Source organism: Montipora foliosa, unplaced genomic scaffold (assembly GCF_036669935.1).
Source record: "Montipora foliosa isolate CH-2021 unplaced genomic scaffold, ASM3666993v2 scaffold_390, whole genome shotgun sequence".
NCBI classification, from domain to species: Eukaryota; Metazoa; Cnidaria; class Anthozoa; order Scleractinia; family Acroporidae; genus Montipora; species Montipora foliosa.
In genome coordinates this window covers 770,001-787,500 of record NW_027179690.1, presented here as the reverse complement: position 1 = coordinate 787,500, position 17,500 = coordinate 770,001, and the positions used below count along the sequence as shown (strand labels likewise).

At 40.5% G+C, this 17,500-nt stretch overlaps 1 protein-coding gene, 1 long non-coding RNA gene and 1 pseudogene across 2 annotated transcripts in view; all 3 read left to right on the top strand.

Annotated features, from left to right (window-relative positions):
- Nucleotides 1-2,890, top strand: part of LOC137987780 (G-protein coupled receptor 157-like) — an 8,796-nt pseudogene extending 5,906 nt beyond the window's left edge.
- LOC137987773 (uncharacterized) overlaps nt 1-17,500 on the top strand; it is a 144,078-nt gene that overhangs the window by 112,805 nt on the left and 13,773 nt on the right. The gene's annotated exons all lie outside the window — the stretch shown is intronic.
- LOC137987781 (uncharacterized) lies at nt 6,927-13,956 on the top strand. The gene is made up of 3 exons (XR_011120705.1): nt 6,927-6,979; nt 12,749-12,855; nt 13,639-13,956. It is a non-coding gene; the product is annotated as an uncharacterized lncRNA (long non-coding RNA).

The window sequence follows — 17,500 nt, the reverse complement described above, 5'->3', positions numbered from 1 at the left end:
ATGCCACCAAGACGGAGCCCTTGCGCAAGCTCACTCACAAGGACCAACCGTGGTGTTGGACAGCAGAGCACGACCGCGCAGTCAGCCAGCTGAAAGAGGCACTGGTGAGCGCGCCCGTCACCGTATATTTTGATCCAGAGAAGGCTACAGAGATCTCGGTTGATGCAAGTCCTGTCGGCCTGGCAGCTATTCTCTCGCAAGTCGACCAGAACACCGAGGAAAGGCACGTTATCACCTACGCAAGTCGCTCTCTTACAGCAACCAAGCAAAGATACAGTCAGACCGAGCGGGAAGCCCTCGCCATAGCGTGGGCTTATGAACACTTACACTTGTACGTTTACGTAAAGCCTGTCACAATTTACACGGACCACAAGCCCCTGGTGTCTATCTATAGCAATCCGAGCTCTGAGCCTCCCGCAAGAGTCGAGAGATGGGCATTAAGACTCCAGCCGTACCAGATCACAGTCAAGTATCGGAGAGGAGAAGTCAACCCCGCAGATTACCTATCGCGGCACCCAACCAAGCATGCAGGCGAAACAAGCCGACAGCAGAAAGTGGCCGAGGAGTACGTCAGCTACCTTGCAACCACTTCAACTCCCAAAGCCTTGAAGGTACAGGACATTGAGGAAGCCACTCAGAGCGACGCAACTCTGAAAGCTGTAGCAGAAGCTATCGTGAAAGGCACCTGGCACCACGTAGTCAAACATGGCTGTGTCGATGTCGAAGAGTTTCGCCTCCTAAAACGAATAAAGGACGAACTGTCCGTGAGTGCGTCTGGTAATCTAATTCTACGCGGAACCCGTTTAGTTATCCCGAAAAGTCTCCACGAACATGTGGTCAACCTTGCGCACGAAGGCCACCAAGGACTCGTAAAAACGAAGTCACTATTGCGCGAGAAAGTTTGGTTCCCAAACATCGACAGGCTGGTAGAAGCCAAGGTCAAGTCGTGTGACGCATGTTTGCCTACTACTCCTGAGTGCAAGAGATAACCCTTACTAATGTTGCCACTCCCAGCCGCGCCGTGGAAGGAAGTTAGTGTGGACTTTGCAGAGATTCCGAACAAGGAGTACCTCCTTCTGATTACTGACGATTACTCCAGGTACCCTGTGGTGGAGATAGTTAAATCGACCGCAGCGACAACAACCATACCGAAGCTTGACAAAGTGTTTTCAGAATTTGGAATCCCAGACGTTATAAGGCCTGATAACGGCCCTCCGTTCAACAGCAAGGAGTTTGCGGCATTTGCAGACGACCTCGGTTTCAAACATCGAAAGGTAACTCCAAAGTGGGCAACAGCGAACGGGGAGGTCGAAAGGTTTGTACGCACCGTGAAGAAAGTTATCAAGACAGCAAAAGTGGAGCACAAGAACTACAGGCAGGAGCTGAACAGGCTGCTGAGAAACTACCATGCTACACCTCACAGCACCACAAGGATCGCTCCAGCAACAGCACTCTTTGGCAGGCCTATGAAAATGAAGCTACCCGAGTTGAGGACACCCTGCTCAGACCCTGAGATCCGAGAGATGATCAGACAGCGAAAGCGAAGATGAAGGAGCACGCAGACAACAAGCGTTACGAAAAGCCGTCAAACGCGAAAGAAGGCGACAAGGTACTGGTTAAGAGAGATGACTCAAAGAAGAAAAGTGACACACCATATGACCCAAGACCGCACTTCATTGTAGAGAAAAAGGGATCTATGATCACTGCAGAAAATGATGATGGCGTCCAGGTTACGAGGAATTTTTCGTTCTACAAAAGCGTGCCCGCAGCGAAGGAAGAGAATGCCAGTACTGAGAACCAAGGAGGCTTCAGTGATATTGCAGCGCCGATGCAGTCCGATCCTGCACCATCAAAGCGGTACCCGCAGCGTACACGAACACGCCCAGTCTAGTTGGATGATTTTGTTTGTGACTGATAGCATATTGCGTGTGAACTTGCTAAGTCCTTGTTAGGCTTTTAGGACTGAACTGTTTGGTTTGTTTAAATTGTATTTTGTTTGTTTTCATTACCCGTGATGTGGATTTGCTCCAAAGAGGGGAGAGATGTAATGTTGTTACCAAATTTGGCAATACATTTTACTACAACGTGTTTCAAAGTGAAAGCTGAGTGATTTGCCATAATTATTTAACTGAGTAACCACGCTCCACATGTGGCCGGACATCTTTATTCTCTTCGGATGATAAAAACCAACTTTAGGGCTAGCTAGGTTAGTCAAATTGAGGGTTTTGGGTTACTTTCTTGGTTTTCGGGGTCTTGGGGTCTTTGTTTTCAAGACACCCCATAAACTATGCATTGACTCCGAGAATTGAGACTTAAATGGTATATTTTACTGTGTCCAGATGATTTTACTCATCAATGAAGGGCAGTTCAGGAGTCAATGGTTCGAGAATAACGATAAAAAAGGCCTAAAAATATATTAAGGCTAAAACAGATTTAAATGCGTCATCTCTGCAATACTGGTGTAGTGAGTGCTCTACCAATAATCCAACAAACTGGGAGCTGCTCATTTGGGGAACTGAATAAATTAGTATTGTATAATAATTAAGAACTCACAAAATTACCAGCTCCTGGCTTGATCGCTCAATCATTAGAACACAACACTATAATTATCGCAATTCCTTACTGCTAAAAGTGACATTAACAATTAGATGACCTGAATACCTTGCATTAATGTAGTGCACTTGTTTTTTATTTTAAGGACTTTAATGGTCATACTGAATGAGTATGATCACGAGTGCTCAAGCTGGGCCCAGCGTTGTCTGAGAAACTGCACAATAAAGTGCTTTTTGTAAGGGGATGAAGTAATCCAAAGCTCTTGACTTTGAACCTTCCAATTTTATATTACGTTTAAGGCAGTGCTGGTCAATAACAGACAAGCACTCTTCGTTGAGAGCTATCGTGCAGAAGGACAAGCAAACTGACTAAAGAGTGTAATCATTAAGCTTCATGTAAAAATAATGACATTTATAGAAATTAAAAGGAAATCTTTGTTTGCAGAAAGGAGATATCAAGTTTGAAGGCGTCAGTCCACAATGCTTTCATTTTGTTCAGCAAGAAGCATCGTACATTCTTCAATCAGTTGTATCCTGGAGAAGATAATCGTAAAATCAGCACCCTCCTTGCTGAAAAATGGAGAAGTATGAAACCAGAGGAGAAAGAGCTATACCGAATGGAGGCTAAAGAATTAATGAGACAAACTAAAGAATCGCATCCAGATTTCAAGTACGTTTATGGGGTAAAGAAATCAGGGACATTGACGGCCAATGGGGACAGTACCAGGCCACCTACATGTACCTTGGATCGTGGCTACAGGTGAGATTTTCCCTGCAGGCTCTCTTGTCTCCCATAAAACCCAATTCAAGGTAGTTTTGAAATGATCACGTAGTGAAGGACTACATGTATTTTTGAAACCTTTGGTGACCAGTAATAATGGCTTCAAATGTCTGAGACTGTAGAAAAGAACTGGAGGTTCACCATTCAGGGACTTCCTGGTAAGGTCAACCAGTAAGAGGTTGGTATCAGGGGTTAACTAGAAAAATGACCCTGTTTTACTGACTTCTTGAGACAAGACATCTGCACTGTAATGGACAATTTAATGCTTCTGGCAAGAAATGCCATAAAATTAATACAGCCACAATGATGGAGTTGCTGCATGAAGGTTAGTACATAATAAGGCTATCAGATCTCCTAAGAGTGGCACTCACAGATTTTGCTCTTACACCTGTCCAGACAATTTTACTTGTCAATGGGGTACTCTTTTTTGGGGCATTAAAGGGCTAACAACATCTAGGTCCACAGAAAAACTGTCAGCTCCGATTTTCAAAGGTAAGGATGAAATTATTTTTAACTCATTGACCGCTGGGAGTAAGATTTTACCCTGTCTAACGCCAGACGTTTTCACTTGTCAATTGGGGGTGTCCTGGGGAGTGAATGAGTTAACCAGTCAAAAACTATATGGCCCCTCCATTAGCTCATTGACTCCTGGGAGTGACACGTGTTAACAGATTTTACTCTGTCCAACACCAGACAATTTTACTCATTTTTCTCTTCCCGATTGTTGGCAATAATGCCATCGAACCTGAACGCAGTGTTTCCTTGTTTGATGAAAGAAGTCAGAAGCACAGAAAAAAGATCGATCGTTGATAATATATTTACATGAAGAATTGCCGAGAACATATCGTCACTCGTTCCAAGCCTTATTACTTCCCCTTCATGTAATTTTTTTTGTCAGTCTCTCTATTCTGCAACATTTATTCATTCACAGTCTAGAATGTTAAAAATTACTTTTTGTTCCTTGTCATTCCGGTCCACGCTAATCAGCTTGATTCTGATGTCCTTCTGGTTTATTCTACCTTATACTGTTGTCATTCTGCCTCATTCCAGTGTCATTCGGTTTTATTCCAGAGTCATTCCGCCTTGTTCCGGCATGTATATTCCGGTTTATTCTGGTATATTCCGCTTTATTTGTGTGTCATTCCGGCTCGTTTCGGTATATTCCGGTACCATTCTTGTTCATTCCGTCTCATTCCGGTGTTATTCCGCCTCATTCCGGCATATTCCGGTATATTCCGTTCCGTTCCTGTGTTTAGTAACGCCCTAACGCCCGTCCATCTTGTTTATTCTGCCTTATTCTCTTGTCATTCCGCCTCATTCCGGTATATTCCGGTATATTCCGTTCCTTTACTGTGTTTAGTAACGCCCGTCCATCTTGTTTATTCTGCCTTATTCTCTTGTCATTCCGCCTCATTCCGGTATATTCCGGTACCATTCTTGTTCATTCCGTCTCATTCCGGTGTCATTCCGCCTCATTCCGACATATTCCGGTTTATTCCGGTATATTCCGTTCCGTTCCTGTGTTTAGTAACGCCCCTGCCCCACAGGCTGTTATCTAGCTAGTCCAAATCCAACAAACTAAATACATTCACATACAAACCTGGCCGTGTATTACTTCGTTGGCGTTGGGTCCTCTTCAAAGCAGGCTTAAAATCCTTCCCATTTGCATATAAAGCACCTCTGAAACACAACAAAAAGCAAATGATCCTGGATGACACTGATACATCGGCATTCACTCCTCCGCAGGCACCCCAGGATGCCCCCAGTTGATGAGTAAAATTGTCTGGTGTTGGACAGAGTAAAATCTGTTAACACGTGTCACTCCCAGGAGTCAATGAGCTAATGGAGGGGCCATATAGTTTTTGACTGGTTAACTCATTCACTCCCCAGGACACCCCCAATTGACAAGTGAAAACGTCTGGCGTTAGACAGGGTAAAATCTTACTCCCAGCGGTCAATGAGTTAAAAATAATTTCATCCTTACCTTTGAAAATCGGAGCTGACAGTTTTTCTGTGGACCTAGATGTTGTTAGCCCTTTAATGCCCCAAAAAAGAGTACCCCATTGACAAGTAAAATTGTCTGGACAGGTGTAACAGCAAAATCTGTGAGTGCCACTTTTAGGAGATCTGATAGCCTTATTATGTACTAACCTTCATGCAGCAACTCCATCATTGTGGCTGTATTAATTTTATGGCATTTCTTTCCAGAAGCATTAAATTGTCCATTATAGTGCAGATGTCTTGTCTCAAGAAGTCAGTCTAAAACAGGGTCATTTTTCTAGTTAACCCCTGATACCAATCTCTTACTGGTTGACCTTACCAGGAAGTCCCTGAATGGTGAACCTCCAGTTCTTTTCTACAGTCTCAGACATTTGAAGCCATTATTACTGGTCACCAAAGGTTTCAAAAATACATGTAGTCCTTCATTACGTGATCATTTCAAAACTACCTTGAATTGGGTTTTATGGGAGACAAGAGAGCCTGCAGGGAAAATCTCACCTGTAGCCACGATCCAAGGTACATGTAGGTGGCCTGGTACTGTCCCCATTGGCCGTCAATGTCCCTGATTTCTTTACCCCATAAACGTACTTGAAATCTGGATGCGATTCTTTAGTTTGTCTCATTAATTCTTTAGCCTCCATTCGGTATGGCTCTTTCTCCTCTGGTTTCATACTTCTCCATATTTCACCAAGGAGGGTGCTGATTTTACGATTATCTTTTCCAGGATACAACTGATTGAAGAATTTACGATGGTTCGTGGAGAACAAAATGAAAGCATTCATAGGCCTCTTAACATGTTTAGCATTTTCTCTAGTTTTTGAACCATTTGGAACTGTGGAATCTGATACCTCTGATCCCTGACTGCTCAATTCTGAGGCTTGTGACTCTGACTTAAGGGAGAAATCGTCATCCACTACAAGGTCTGGTGTACTGGAAGGGCTACCACCCACATCTGTTTCCAAGGATGCATCATTGACTTTACAAGTGTCACCCTGACAATTATTAATATTATTATTACTTAAATTAAACACCATGTTGCCTTGTAAAGCAGCTGCCTTCAGTTCCTCTGTTTTCAACCTTTTCTGGAGGTATGATTCACAAATGTCTTCTAGGAGTTGCATGATGCGTCTTGTTGCACTTTCTAGAATGCCCTTCCTTGAAGGGCGGTTGTTTTTAGGGTCTTTCCATGGAAGCATTGTACTCACCCGTACGAGAATTTGTGGCCTGAATGAGCGAGATTCGGGCCCGATTCGGGCCATAAAGCTGTTTTTAAGGCAAGAACTGAGCGAGACAAAGCGAGACAACCATTTTGTCGCGCTTGTGCGACTGAGCCAGACATTAGTTTGGTTCGATTATCGCCGATAGTGTGGCGTGAGTGAGCGAGAAACAGTGAAACCCCAGTTTATTCATTTACGACGCAGTAACGAGACATTTGTCACGCTGTATTATCGGCGAAACTCGAAGGCTGCTCACTTGTTATTGGATACATGAGTGCTCCCTACTTGTTATTCGATAAGAAAAGATTAGTAGAAATAGATCAAGGAGTACTCAAAAATGCAAATCAGTTACTTAACTCTGGCTGTCGTTCTAATGTATTATATTATTTGCTGCATTTCTGTACGTGTAGTCCGTCCCCGGGTAAAAGGTGAGCAAACCATTTTTTACCGCTGTGAATTTTTAGCTAAAATACGTATATGGCTGGATATTTTTTCCAAGTGATACATTTAGCGTGATACCCACCCGCATCCGGAGAGGTAAGTTCAAATAGCTTAGCACGTTCAGGAGAAGCAATCTACATGTACATGTAGCTACCTCAAGACAGCATTATCCTGCTTGCCCAAAACGGAGGATAATTTTTTAATGATAGGAATTGCTTGTTGCTGGACGGAAAACCTTTAATAGGGAAGAGCAATGTTTGAGTTTTGGCTATCGATAATTAAATATTTGTAACCACTTTTGGCGCACGTTTCAGTTTAACGTAACTGTGCATTTCACCAAACATCTGAATCTCTACAGAGATGCAGAGCTTTTTCTTCCCATTTAGGACAGTAATCAACCAGATCAAAACAGCATTTATTTGCTCTAATTAATATTGCTGGAAACAATTTTCTCTTTTATGAAATAGATTTCAAACAATGTATGAAGATTTAAAATAAATGAGAAACTAGAAACGACCTCGCTATCTGATCACAGATCACTGTGGAAACCTGGCTACAAACATGCCTACCTTATTATGGACACTTTGAATGACTTCAGTCGCATTTTGTTCTATGCTAAAAGCTGGTACATTCTTTTTATTTACATGTAAGTTACCTTAAACTGAAACATGTTTCTGTCTTACATGACTGTCCACGCAATGATGACAAGGGTCAATATGTTTACTGCAGTTGGTCTCGGTCGAGGATCGTTCGCTTACTTATTGGCACGGAAACTAAAGATAGTATCTTTCGAATAAGGATAAACTCAGTCTGTTAACCCTTTGGTTGTAACCACTAAAAATGTGATACAAGAATTATTTTGTCGATACACATTTGTTATTTTGCTTCCAGTATCAAAACAAGTCCACAAATGTCGCCGTAAGTCACGCAAACAAAAAACAGTGGTACTGTCTATTGGGGTGGGGGGAGTGGCAGGCAGGGGATTTTCTAGTTTATAATTTATAATGGCACTATTAAAGTAGGCATAGTTTCAATTATGGCCTATTTTGTTTCTGTTTATACTGATTTCAATGTTTCTTATAAATAATGCATCAAAGTACCGGGATAGCGCGATGTACCCTCACCCCCTGACAGATGATACTTCATATCCTCATTGTAATAAGCTGAGAAATAAGCTTGTGAGTCGGAGAAACTTACAGAAAATCACTTATGTCTTACATGTAAAACTATTCAGTCCCCTATCAGGCATCATAATAAAATTGACCATCTACGGGCATCCGTTTACTGTTTGCGTGACTTAAGGCTAAATTGTGGACTAATTGTTTTGAAACTGGAAGATGTGTGCTGACAGAAGAATGCGTGTATCACATTTTTAGTGGTTACAACCAAAACATGGACTCTTGCTATAACCAAAGGGTTAACAGACAGAGTTTCTCGTTCTCCGAAAGACCCTATCTTTAGTTTCCGTGCCAATAAATGCCACTTTTTTTTCTGTCGCGCACGGTCCCACAACATTCAAGCTTCTCATGGTGTTGTGTCTGTTTAAACTTAATCGTGTGAGGAAACAGCATACAGCGCCCAAATCTCTGTGGTAACTGCACTCACAAGTCATGTAAAATTTATTAGGTTGCTATTGATTACCTTTTTATGAAACCTGCACCATGTCGAAGAGTGGTCATCGGTGTAGTGTTGGTAGTAGTTCATGATTGCCTTTCCAAAATCACCCAGTGGATCTTCTAAGCATTTTTTGGCATTTTGAATCATCCCTTCTGACATTCTTTTGCACTTTGGCAAACCAAGGCTCTTGCACTGTGAATGGTAAGTATTCATCATTATTTTTTTTGGCGTATCAGTCCTTTTTATCATTCTTTACTGCTCATTTCTTGAGTGGCAAAGACTCAATAACTGAGCAGAACGGGTGTTTCCACAGGGGTCCGCATCTTGTTAACCATTTTTGGAAGTAATATTACCTCAATATGTAGTTTTGTACGGTTGTGAACCGCCCGGAAAAGTAAATGCAATAGTTATGTCACCGGTGTCATTTACTAAGTATCGAGTAATACACTTTCTACATATCTGAAACGCCAAACTGTAGTACTGAAATCTACAGTTCGCACGCTACTTTACTGTAACTCGTTGTACTCCGCACTTACCTGGCATGGGGTCTTTTTTACTTTTTCCAAGTCTGCATGGAAAGTTTTGGCAGTGTGGTTGCCGCAGTACACAATGTCCGTTTCTGGGCTTCTTGATAGCAACACCTCGTGACATGCAGCGTCTTTGTCTAAGGGCCGATTTACACGATACGATTTTGTCGCATGCGACAAGCTCACGACAGGCCTACGACATGACTTACGATTGTCGCAGCGTTTTAAAACATGTTTTAAAATGCTACGACATTTTTTCTGACGTACACAACAATCGTAAATCATGTCGTGGGCCTGTCGTAAGCTGTTGTCGCATGCGACAAAGTCGTACCGTGTAAATCGGCCCTAAGACTGCTTTTGTTATCGCCATCTTTTCCTTTCCTATCAGATCTGCAAGTATCTCGTCGAGCATGTTCCCTTCTGCCCCGCCAGATGTGCCCTCCCAGTTGGCGCCTTGTCCTCGCTTCGTTCTGTGAGCGTAGCCGATTATGTTGCCTGTCTTGGCATCGTGCATTGTAGCCGAAGCGTTATTGGAGTAGTGACCTCTAGTAAGATAAAACCCATCGAACATGACCTCTAACTTCTTTTCATCTCCGCGCGCTCGGATAATTTTGCGAGCCTGGTGAACGCTCCAGTTGGCAATTTTTTCCACTTCTGGGGCGATCCACTCTATAACTCGAATCCATTGCTTTTCGCTGAAGTGGCTTATTCCAAGAGTGCCCAGAACATGGTCGTAGTCCTTGTAGTACAGGCCACAAACAATGAATGTCAGAAGGATGTGGTTCGTAAGGTAAGTTTTGGGTTTTGATCGAGTCGGTATAATTTCATCGCTGGTGGAAATGGTCCACTCTTTTTTACACTCTGAACAGACGAAGTCCAGCTTCAAAATTCCCGTCTTCGGTTCACTTAGTTTCGAAAATTGTAGCGTCCCTAAATTGTTGCACTTGTTGCATTTACTTTCTAATAAGGACTTTTGAAATTTTTCCGAAGCGCAGATTACCAGCGAGGACTGATTTATCCTTAAATGCTTTTTAGTTAGCTGTTCAGGGTCATGACCTTTGTCTTGAAAAAAGGCGTCCACTTTGCGACTTGTTTCTTTATCCTCTTCACTTTCTGTTAGTTGTTCAGAAGACTTAGTTGGTACTTTTTCGCAAGGCGACTTTGAATTGCACAGAAAGTCTTGAAGTCGTTCTACGGATACCATGTCATCGTTCGCACATTCCTCCACTTCGCTCACCACAATTTTCCCTGGAGAGAGTGGGGTGATCATTTCTACTTCCACTGATCTTTCCTCAGTCTGAGTTGCCACTGTCGATGTATTTTTTAAGCACAGTTCGTCTTCAAAGAAGTTAACTTGACAGCCAACATCTTTTTTACTTAGCGAGGGCGGCGACCATCGACCACTTGCAGCTTCCAAAGCTCGCCGCTTTCTCTTCCCTACTTTTTTTCCCGACATGAATCAACCCATTTTTTTTTTTATGTTGTGTATTTAAAAAAATTTTGGTTTGGTTTTGAAACGATTATAATTGAAACAATTAGGAGATTGTTATCAAATTTTCCAGGTAGGTGAGTGGGTTTTCTTGTCAGCTCACGATATGATGACGTCAGTCACCGGAAGTAACATTTCACTTCCCTAGCAACGCGCGAAAAATCCGTCAGTGGGCCCTTAAGGTCTTCGTTTTTAAGACACCCTAGTTTATGAGCAGTAGAACATTGAGGAGTGATTCTCAGAGCAAAACTTGGAATGCTTAAAAACAGCAAAAAGAACTCAATATCAGATATTGCAAGCTCAGCAAAAAATTATCTCCAAGTCTTCTAGTACCAGAGGAAGAGAATTTGCTTCATTATTACTTAACAGTTCATGAACAAATAATTGTTGCAAAATGAAAGCCAGCCTAGGATGAGACTAGCACTTTATTGAAAAGACAAGACATTTTTAGAGAGTATTTTTACCTAACTCTGTACTTGATGTTACTTTGGTCCAATCTTGTTCAATAACATCTGTTCTCTCAAGGGCAGTTCCAAACTACATTATAAATAAAAAGGAGCGAGACATTAAATTTTAAAGACATTGTTCAATAGAGTAACCTATTTTACAGAAAAAAAATCAGTGTTCCATGTGTGATAAACTTTAGAAACAGAGTGTGGGCATCCAAAGGGAAGTCAGGGTGGTTTAGTGGTCATCAACCGTGCCTCCCACCTCTGTGACCCGGGTTCAACTCTGGCTCGGGTCGTACGTGGGCTGAGTTTCAGTCGATCTCAATCTGACTCCGTGGGTTTTTCTCTGGGTACTCCGGTTTTCCTCCCTCCTCAAAATCGACCCCCGGCCTATTCCATCAGGCTGTGGTGCTGTGCTCTGAGGTCATACATGGGTCGTGTTCAGGGGCCGAGCGCCTAGCCGGCAGCACAGCTCCTTCAGCCTGACCTCGTTGAGCTGCGCCCTTAGTAATTCAGTCTCCGACTGCGAGAAAGGGCAATTAGCAGGTCAGATATTATTATTATTATGCTCTGTTCAAATTACCAGTGCACTTTTCTGAGGCAGTCGTGTCTTGTCACGCAAACAAATAAAATGACCAAGGGATGGTCATTTTATTTGTTTGCGTGGTTGATTTATCAAGGGACTGCTTGCAGTCTATAGGCAAACAGGTTAAAAGCGGTTGAAATGCATCTTTACTTTGACTTGGAAAACTGGAGAGGATTTATTTCCTGTACTTTTTCTTGACCTTCTCAATGTTTTCAATTTTTGTCCAAATATTAACAGCGAAATGAAAGTAACCGGCCTAAGATTAGTTAGTAGGCAGCTATTTCCCGATGGCTTCCAGCCCTTTTTGACAGCTCTGCAACAGGCTGTCATTCAAGATTTAACAAACAGTCCGTAGTCAAAAGCCAAGATATTTGGGCAAGAAGGGAGATGAACCCATCATCAACCCAATATAAGAGCCTGATTATCATATGAAATATGTTCAGTTTTTTCAGCTTTTTATCTATAGGCTCAAATGTTTTTACATGTACTTTGATACATGTGAGGTGAAATACAAGGAAACGTGGGCTCCCCAACATCAGGGATTTCAAGATGTTTTGAAGTAGGCAGCCGACTCTGGAAAAGTACTAGGTGGCTGTGACAATTGAGGGGCCGCAAGGCCCCTGAAGCTAGGGGGGTCTGGTGGCATGCTCCCGCAGAAAATGTTGAAATCTAGAAACTCAGCAATGCCATTTTCAGCATTCAAGCATCGGTTTCAGACAATGACAGTTTCATTCAAAATCTCCATTTTGAAAGGCAGAAATAAATGAAACGACACAGCCACTTTTCGAAAGCGGTGTTAAATTTCGCTTCGCTTGCACATGTGCAAATACTCGGCCGCCGAATGAAAAGAAAAGTTGCACTTTACTTAATTGAAATTGTTGCTATTAATTAGCAGAATAATTTTAGATCTCAACAGTCATGCTAGTCTTTTTGCAGCAAATTGATGATTCCGCGTGTTTTCATTTTAATTCCGAACAACAAGCTCCCAGCATATAAATCAGGGTTCACTGTGTCCTCTTTAATATTTACTAAAATATTTTTGTTGTGCATTGCAATTTCTCAAATTAAATTCTTCTTTCCTGTGCTAGACAACAGTGTTGATGGTTAAACGTTTGTTAAACTAACCAGTGAAGATTTAAAAGACATCTTCCCAAATGACTTTAAAAAAAGGAAATGGGATTTCTTGGAAGATGTGGTAAGTGTATTTATGCTCTCATTATACTGATATATGTGCAGTACATGTACAGAGTTTTCATTAAGAATTGCTGTAGCAGGAGAATATTGTAAAGTAACAGGAGGATTATTTTAAAAGGGCAAAGCTCTCTCAGGAAACAAGCAAAATTTAGCTGGCGAATTGTGTGTAGTACCCGGAGAATTCTCTGATCTCCAATGTCTAATGAACACCCTGCTTATTATAAGGAATGAATAATATTACAGTTACAGTACAAATGATTGCTGTCAAATACATGTAGTTAAGAAGGCCTTCATAGAAGAATCAATTCCTAATTATCATGTAAAATACCCAACTTAATTAGTTGTTAATTTTTGTTTCAGCTTTTAAATGAATTGGAAAACCACTGTAAAGCAAGAAGTTCAAACTACTGCTGTTTTGCAGAGTTTAAGCAAAATTGGGAAGCTGTAACACCTTGACTTCAAGGTTTCCTTGCAACAGAGAATTCTCTACATGATGGTGCTAATCTTTCTAGTGTTATGTTATAGTTTCGCACTGTAGCAATTTAATTTCTTTGACTCCAGAGATTTATAACCACATCAAAATTCAATAAAATTAGTAGTTTTTCTTTGACATGAAAAAGTATGACCCTGGAAAACAGAAGGTACCATGGGACAGAGATTTCGTATGTTCACACTACAAGAGTTCTTTAAAGAAAGGGTCACTAGTTATGATAATGTTGGTACTTTGACAGTCTTAAAAACATCATTTTGCTGATTATCTCATAATCTTTCCTTTTACCTGCAGGACAAAAGGGATGTAGAGGGTGTGATTAAAACTAGAAGCAGAACCAACCAACCAATAATATTATTTGGTGCACTGTTGAAGATGGGATTCTGGAGCAGGTCTTTCTTGTAGTCGACAAGAAAATGCTATTAGAATTAAAAACGCCAACTACTTGCTTCATGTCACTCTTAATCGTTATGGGCGTACTTTGCATTTAACCTGTCTTATGATTCAAAACAGGAACTAATCTTCCTGTTTATTGAAGAGTTTATTTTAGGACTCAAACCACACCGAAAGACAGTTAGGTATCGTAAAATGTGTGCAAACATGATGTCAGCAGACTGTAGGTAATTACTCTTTACATTAATATTGAGCTTTGATCAAGATGTCAATGTGATGTGTTGTCAAGTGAAAATAAAGGATTGAGATTTTTCTTCAGTTTGGTTTGTGTTTATTAATTCTATCTCTTTTTATGGGCTTTTGGGACTTGTCTTCAAGTTGGTATTTATGACTGTCTTGTGGCTTATTTAAGGTGCTCCCGAGCCTATTTTGAAGGAAATTTGTTTTGTTAACTATTGAGGAAAAACAAAGTTCAGGGACTAGTTTTAAGTGGAGATGCCTTAATTCAATCATTTTGAAATAAAGAACCAAGGGGGTATTTTCTTGTTTTGATTAGTAAAACAACCCTTTCTGAACTTGTTTCTAGTATAGAATTGTCTTAAAATAAGCAATGTATACTTATTTCTTATAGCTTATTTTAAGTGACACTTAAACTTATTTTAAGTTTTGAGAGTATTGTTTTACAATGTGAAACAAGTATTTTTTATGCTTCCCAGAGGACATTAAAACAAGCAAAATTATACTTGTTTTAATGATCTTACTTTTAGAGTGATTACAGGGGATGTCTTTTTTGTTTGCTCTTTGTTAAATAACCGATGCATAATGATCGTTGATAAAAAGAAAAGAGAAATGCTGGTCTCTGAAGTAGCTGGCAAAAAAGGTTCAATGTCTTTTCGTGGCTGAAAAGCACGAAACAGCACGCCTGAATATGATAGTTATTGGAACGCCATGGAAACAGATAGTCCATCTGGTCAATGCTGATTTTAACGTCATTACCAGTAAGCTTATTATTCCAGTATTATTTTTATTCCGAGTATGACATATATTGGATTCTTTTGGACCTCCTGGGCAGAAGATGTGATTAGAATGTAACCGAGCTCGATTATACGTGACAAAGCAATTTTTCGGTTTCACTTTGTGGTTCTGTTTATCTCGGTTCCCACGGAAAATGTTCGTTTCGGTTGTGCTTTGTGGTCATCAAGCTCTGTCATATTTCTGCCGCACGATACGTGTGCAGGAAGAGCAGCTTTGTTCTAGGAAAACCGCTAAGACTACTGTTTCTTTATCTATTGTGCTGCTAGAGCACATATATGCTTTGTGGTTCATCGAGACACAGAAAACAGGAAAGTTTCATCAGTTTGTGGCTTACCTAGCCATGGTTGACCAATCGTATCGTAAAAAAAACAGGATGTTCAGGCAGATGCCCTAGTATGATCTGGTATAAGCGGCGAGAATATTTATTTTAGGAGCTCAATTATAAGCTTATCTCCCAAACGATTTTTTTTTCAGTTTTCGAGACACGCGCGCCATTTCTGCAAGTCATCAGCGAGGTGCTTGCGGAGCTAATCACACCTGCTTAACACAAACTGACAAAGTCCTGCCAAAAAATCGATCAACACCATCAAAATACATAGACTACGAACATACCAAATTCCGACAGGATTCTGATATTGCCACAGTATCAAAATCGCTCTCACTTTGACCAAACATTTTCAACCCTTTTTCAACCTCCTTTGCACCATTCTCGTTCCCAGAGCTGCGATCCTCTTGGCCAGCGCCTCGGATCGAGAGCTCTGGTTGAGCTCTGGCCGGTTCCAATCCGACAGTCCGCGATTCACGGACTTCCGATCGTTCTGCGCAATCTCGATCTTTTTTCAAAATGGCGGACCAAGCCAAGTCTCTTACACGAGGTGTTGAATCATGGAATGGAAATTCTAGATTTAAGCGACATCACATTGAAAGGAAAGAAGTACGAGGGTTTGAAGCTATCTGTGCTTGTCATTTCGCCGTTAAATACCTCAAATACACGATCAAATTTTTAAGATGAGAGAGGGACGACTGAATTTTAAAAGAGAGTTCGGTTGACCGGAGCTGACGACAGGGATCAAGTTGCACTGAATTAAATGCTGTTAAATACATCCGAGTGATAATACTTTCGCATGTGAAATGTTCTAAGCTCCATTGAAGTAGAGACAATAATATTATAATGCGTAAGTAAACAACCTTGAAATTAGCATTTATTACTAAAAATAAATGATCACATATACTGGTAATAAATTATTTTCTTATGTTTTGCAGCTAAAAGCCTGCCTAATGGTCCTAATGTTATCAATTTTGTCTGTTGCCTAGGAATTATGTATACTTTTATTATCAACTTGTAATAATCATAATGAACACTACTTTATTTAAGTGTCAATGGATTTAGCACTACAGAACTAATTGGGGAAACTAATGAAATTAACTCAAATCAAATATGTTTTTTGTGGATGTGGTAAAACCGGAGTACCCGGAGAAAAACCTTTCGCAATATAGAAGAGAACCAACAAACTCAACCCACATATGACGCTGAGTTTGGGAATTGAATCCAGACCACATTGGTGGGAGGCGAGTGCTCTTACCACTGCGCAACCCCTGCTCCCTGACTGACTGGATCAAATCTGTATATTTGCACCCAGTAGTTAATTTACTCTGTAACTGTTGAACTTTAAAGTTAAATTTCAGTTAAAATGAATCCAACCTAAATAATTATTGTTTGATTCCCAATAATTTCCTTTGTATTTTAAACCTACTGATGAAAAATAATGATGTTGGGGGACAAATCTTGATCAAAATGTAACTACATGCAGGATGAAGTCATTTAAGTTGCCTGAATTTCACAAAAATATTAATGTGTTTACATATTTTTAGAAAATATATATCATTGGACACCTTGTTCTTACATCTTGGCACTAGGAAAACTGAGGAACTATATCACTCTTTTTGCACAGCTTCTTGCACTGGTCGTTGATATCCTTAAGGGTAACTGCCTTAATTGCATCTCCAAAAACCATGTCTTCCATCACAATTTTTCAAAATCTGCTGAGGTTTTGCTCCACTATTCATCATTGTTGACAGTTGTTTGATATATTCACTGTTTTATTCAGTTAACAAATGATGCAAAATACCATTAATATTTTTAATGTGAATTTTAACAATGATTGATCACAAATAAATTATTATTCATGGTCTTCATCTTCAGTTTGTTGGTTTGAGCAAATTATTGAAAGTAATAAGATAAATGACTAACTTTGTTGTTCTAAGAGTTATCATAATTTTATTATTATTGCCAATAACAGGCACACTGTATTTTGTGTGTAAATATCATTGCACATTCTAAATTATAAAATAATTAGGATAGTAAACGCACTCCATTAATATCGGTCAATAGCTGTGTTTAGATGAGAGTATGTAAACACAGCTATGACATCACATGAATTTTGATTGGTTATGTGTTGTCAGATGCACCTTTTGATTGGCTGGTTGGAAATATGGGTGTGTATGTTATGCAAACCCTCGACTGTGTCTCGGGTTTGCTTAACTGTCAAGAATTCTCTCAACTGCTCTTGGCATTTAGATGAAGCTATGTAAACATGGACAACGTCCTCTACTGCTTAAATAACACAACAAAATATAACTTTTTGATCTGTTGCTTTATCTCAAGAGAAGCACTTTGGGAAGGCAGTTTTCTATTAAGCAATAGCCATTGAAGCAGATTCAACCAAGC